The sequence below is a fragment of the Mytilus californianus genome, unplaced genomic scaffold, assembly GCF_021869535.1.
Source record: "Mytilus californianus isolate M0D057914Y unplaced genomic scaffold, xbMytCali1.0.p SCAF_90, whole genome shotgun sequence".
Classification (NCBI taxonomy): Eukaryota; Metazoa; Mollusca; class Bivalvia; order Mytilida; family Mytilidae; genus Mytilus; species Mytilus californianus.
The window spans coordinates 338040-343747 of record NW_026262746.1 but is presented as its reverse complement, the minus strand read 5'-3'; the positions used below and the strand labels follow the sequence as shown (position 1 = coordinate 343747).

General features: G+C 33.5%; 1 long non-coding RNA gene across 1 annotated transcript; it reads left to right on the top strand.

The window, feature by feature from the left end:
* The first annotated feature begins 832 nt into the window (after window positions 1-832).
* Window positions 833-4732, top strand: LOC127717222 (uncharacterized). Its single transcript, XR_007989150.1, has 2 exons — window positions 833-1056; window positions 4171-4732. It is a non-coding gene; the product is annotated as an uncharacterized LOC127717222 (long non-coding RNA).
* Window positions 4733-5708: the final 976 nt, after the last annotated feature.

The window sequence follows — 5708 nt, the reverse complement described above, 5'->3', positions numbered from 1 at the left end:
AAATGCAATTTGATTTTAGTACTTTTTGTACATCAGGATGTGTTGTTTTTCATAAAATTAAATGAATATCAGAGAAAAGATACTAAAATGTTGTTCTCATTGTTTGAAATTATCAATATTTCTTCTTTTTATCAAAAATAATGCAACATTATTCTAATTAGTTATTTCAAAGGCCTCATGATCAGTGTTTTTTGATAAAATCTTAAGGTGGCTCACCCCAATAAGGACCCCCGGTAGAATTTTTTTATTTTCACATATTTTGTAGATTTTTTTATGCTGAATCCAAAAATGCAAAGAAAAAAGGGGGTCACCAGGCTCGTTTTCTCCTCAAATGGAAGCGAAATGTGCGATTTTGACCCTATTTCCAAACTTTTACACCCTTTCAACAATAACGACTACATCAAATTCAAAGACTTTTAGAACCATGTCAGTATGATTATTATGTGAAAAAACAATTAAATTTGAAATGCAAACGTTCCCCTTGGTTGTTTTATACTTAAAAATCCTTTTATTTTCAGATTTATGTCTAAATTTGGCATTTTTTAATTTCAGTTAAGGGCTAAAAATATTGGTTAAATCGATTTTTCGTAAAATTTCCCCGGTAGATTTTTTTTTAAAAACGGATATGTCAAAGCTATGAACTTTTCAAGCATTTTAAGGTAAAATAAAATGGGGGTCACCAGGCTTTTAAAAAAGTTACGAGCTTTTGTTTAACCCCTCTACCCCATGAGGTCTGATTTCAATGCACTCCATTAATTACTTTATTGTGATTTTTTTATTGGTGTCTTTAAATAAATAATGTTTGTAATTATATCAATGGACAAAAGCTGAATATAAATGTGATGAACATTTTACTGTTTGTTATAAAAAAGCGAAATTTTGATTATTTTGGTGAAATACGGTAATTTTGTCTGGCGCGAGTTGCTTCCCTCTAATCTGGCGCCATAATCGGACAACAGAAATTTCAGGGTCGCCATTGCTGAGCAGCATACTGCACTGATAAATACGGCCATGTGCATGAATAACAGACATAGTGGCGAATAGACAACGATGAAGGTAGAGTCATTACATAAGAAAACATAGATTTTAATATATTAGACAGCCAAATGTTATCAGTATCACGAAAAATACAAAGTGGGGGGTTATCTCAAAATACTCGCTACTGTAGAAAATCACTGCGACTGAAACCTTGCATGGGCTAAATTTCTGTTCTATGTATAATCGTTATGGCTGGTATCTTATTTATGTGTTTACTTGACCCTTAACCTGTTAACTGGCAAGTTGTGAACATGAATAGCCTGTTTTGAAAAAATATCCGTGTCAAACAGTCAAAGAGGAGGGGATGGTCATTTTCAGCATCTCATGATCTGCGCTACCGTTAGCGTCAAATGAGTCTTGATTTTATATCGTCATTCGTAAAATCTAATTTCGTAGCCACGTTAGGGTCAAATGAAGTTAAATATTTATCGTTAGCGTCTATAATGACTAGTAAAACAGGTTGGGAACAAACCCTCTATATGGTGTTTATACCTGTATAGAGGGATAATCCTTCTATAGAGGGATAACATGTTTAGACTGGATTTAAAGCAAAATAGGGCAGAATGGCATTTTCTAGTTATATTTGCTATAATCTATAGCATTATATATGCATCAATTATTGCACTTTACTGTATTCTGTATTTCTTTTACTAAAAAATGGCCTGTGATGCCCAGTTTTCTGCTAAAGTGACAGAACTTGCAATCTACTGTATACCTATCTGAACACCTGATCAACAACAAAAAGGACATGCAGTTGACCTTTAAATTTTATGTTAAATCTAACAATAGAAATTCTGTTCAGTGAGGCATAACTGAGTGGAATTTACCTGATCATCACAGCTTTCAATTATGGTGTACAATAGATTGTATATTCAGTCAGTTTAGCAGTGGCGGATCCAGGGGAGAGGGGGGGTTCTAGGGGTTGAAACCCCCCCCTTTTTTTTTTGACGATCAATGCATTTGAATGGGGACATATAGTTGGAACCCCCCCTTTTATACATGGCTGGGTCCGCCCCTGAACACCATATAGAGGGTTTGTTCCCAACCTGTAAAATGGGGTACCCCATAACTTCCCTCGGACAGGGGTTCATGATTACCACTCCCTATCCCCAACTCCCATTTCTCTTCCCTTTTACTCTAAAATTTTCTCTTTTAACTTCTACTTCCATCCCCCTTGCTCCCAGACAAAAAAATTGCAAAATATATTTCCCAGATTATTTATTCCCCCCTCTTTTCGAATTCTTGTCCTTTCACCCAAAATCATGTTCGCTCCAATTCACGTTCATCCCTTTTACATTCCCACCCTGAGTCTGTTTGTACCCTTCCTTTTATCTAAATCATGCTTTTGTTAGTATAGTTCAATAACAATAAAATAAAGATATATTAATAGATATAAGAAGATGTGGTATGAGTGCCAATGAGACAACTCTCCATCCAAGTCAAAATTTATAAAAGTAAACCATTATAGGTCACAGTACGGTCTTCAACACGGAGCCTTGGCTCACACCGAACAGTAAGCTATAAAGGGCCCCAAAAAATTACTAGTGTAAAACCATTCAAACGGGAAAACCAACGGTCTAATCTATATAAAAAACGAGAAACGAGAAACACTTATGAACCACATCAACAAACGACAACTACTGAACATCAGATTCCTGACTTAGGACAGTTGCAAACAAATGCAGCGGGTTTAAACGTTTTAATGGTACCAAACCTTCACCCTTTTTCTGAAACAATAGTGTAACATCACAACATAGAAAGACACACTATAAAATATCAACCGAAATAGCTTAACTCAATCAAAGGACATATTAACACCATTGAATATACACTGAACAAATAAATTTGACCTATGACACAATGTAAATACAAAATAAATAAACTAAGGGAAGAATAATAAAAGTAACATGTTATATCGGTAAGAAATGTTAAACAATTAAAGAAAAACAATATGCTCGAACAAAAATACCATCCATTTGCAATAACTTTAAACACAGGTAAATGAAAATAATTTTGTTGTTAGGTATACCTGTACAGTACCAAAAGAGAAAGGAAATATTTTACAAAGTAAGTTTATTTTTATTGTTCAAAAATAAAGTGACTCACACGAGATCAAAGGTTTTTTTTCTATTTATAATCTTCATAAGATTTACTTCTACCAAATTGGTTACTTTTATTTTCACTCAGACCAGGCTAACTAACGGTAACGGACCTGCACATGATACCCCCTTTTTCTCGCTTCCTGATCCCTCATTCCCATGTTCCCTTATCCCTGTCCACCAGCTCAAGGGGCTTATCTTGTTTACCAAATAACACATACATTTGAGTTGAAAAATTCATTATTGTTTTGTGCTTAGTATTTTTAAACACAAAATTTGTATATCCCATATATTCCAAACAGGTTACAAGACACCTCAGCATAATTTGGTTGACGAGGAGTACAAATGTAGCTCAGCTGCATTTTATAATTTTTAGGCAAAGAAATAACTTGTCCCTGGCATCGAAACAGCATGCCCCGAGAAGTCTGTATTCAACATATATATAAAAACAAAATCACTATTTACACTTGCTGTGCATGTAATTTTATTTTGTTTGCTCATTATTGTTGCCACAAATTCTTCATTTTTTTACGCCGTAGTGGAGTGGGCATTAAGTTTTACCCTTGTCTGTCTGTACGTATGTCCCAAAATTGATGTCCGTTCTCTAACTTCAGTTTGCCTCAACCAAATGTTATGAATGAAACTTATACACAATGCTTATTACCAACAAACACAGATCAAGTTTGAATTTTTTTTGGTGGTGTCACTTTTACTGTTCTAGAGTTATGCCCCTTTACAAATGGAAAAATTGCTGAATTTTTTGTTTCCGTTCTCTAAATTTAGTTTGCCTCATCCAAATGTTATGAAACTTTACATTACTTATTACAACAAAATTCAGATCAAGTAAAACTTTGGGTAGTGTCATTCTTACCGTTCTTTAGTTATGCTCCTTTATAACTTTATATGTAAGTGGGGGCATCATCTGTGTCCCATGGACACATTCCCCATTTATTTAAAATATGAACTACATTATGCTTTTAAATGTCAATCATGGTTGATTTTCTGACAGAATTACTCTGACATTTAATTTCAGGCTTCAAGTACATGTAAGAGGAAGGAGTGATTTGTTGTGAAAGATCCTGGGATGTTCAACTTTACCTGGAAACTATTGGCAAAGAACTGACAGACTTTACAGGAGAAGCCAGTATCATCTTGTCTGGCAATTGGGAACTATATGTAAAGTGCAGAAACTTAAGAACAACATTAGAAGCCAAGATCAACAATACTTGGAACTACATGTATAATCAAAGTACTGGCAGAATCCATATGAGAGAACCCAAGATCATCTACACTTGGTGTCTATATGCAAAGTGTTGTCAGAATCCACTTAAGAAGCCAAGATCAACTATAATTTGGAACTATATGCTTTAGTGCTGTCAAAATCCAAGATCAAAAGGACCTACTTTACCTACCCGTCCCAATGATGAATACAGATTATTGAGTCTTATAAAAAACACTGATGAAGAATATTGATATAAAAATAATGAAAATATAGAGCTGATCAGCTAATGATTGTACATGTACATGATGTATACATGTCAACAATTACTAGTATATTGAAATTTACAATGCTAATAAATGTTTTATAAATTTGATCTCATAGACATTTTAGGAAAAAAATTCAAAAATGTTTCAAAAAATGAATTTTAATAGAGCTGAATTATTTTTTTTTTTTGCTGTCTGTAGTGAATTTTGCTGCAAACACAATTCATGATATGCAAACTGCAATATATGCAGTTGTCTTTAATACAGAAGATAGCTATGAGATTTGTAAATTTTGGAAATCATAATACCAAGTGGCAGTTGTGGTGAATGCACATGCCTTTGCCTCATCTTTTATCTCACCAACCCCTGACCTAAATGGCCACTTGAATTATTTTACATCATTTGGCATTTGTTTTCCATCCATATGCTATTCAGTTTCTATTTCAAAAGTTATATTTTCTGGATAAAAGGAGAAATAAAATACAGTTTTGTTCAATGAGACAGCAACCAAACAAAACAACCAAAAGAATTATATATTGTCTGGGAAAACTTGTGTCTCACTATTAACTGACAACATTTTTACCTACTGTAAATTCAGAAATTATTGCGTGCATTTATTATGGCGATTTTTGACGAATGGACTAAATTGCGAGTTTAATTATTGCGATTACAAAAAAAAACTGCATAAAGATCTATAATTCAGTTTTCAGAATGCAAGTTCTTATTATTGCAATATTCACCCTGTCGCATTATTTGCATTAATGATAACCTCACAATAATTTTTAAATTTACAGTATCACAATGATCCAGATTAATTTTCTTTGGTAAATTTAGATATGCACTCAAATTAATACAGATTGCTACAAAGATCTCAAGCACATTTCATGGATCAGTGATCAAGGTTAAAGTTACCTGATTAGGGTTGTTTATCAGATACTGTTAGCAATAGGTCATGTGAATGTCACGTTTTTTTGTTTTTGTCTGTTTTTTTCTAATACTAAAAGTACATGTAGTAGATAAACTATATGTATGCAATGAGTCACAAATGTAAGGAGTACATGTCTGTCTGGCAGTTGTCATTGACCA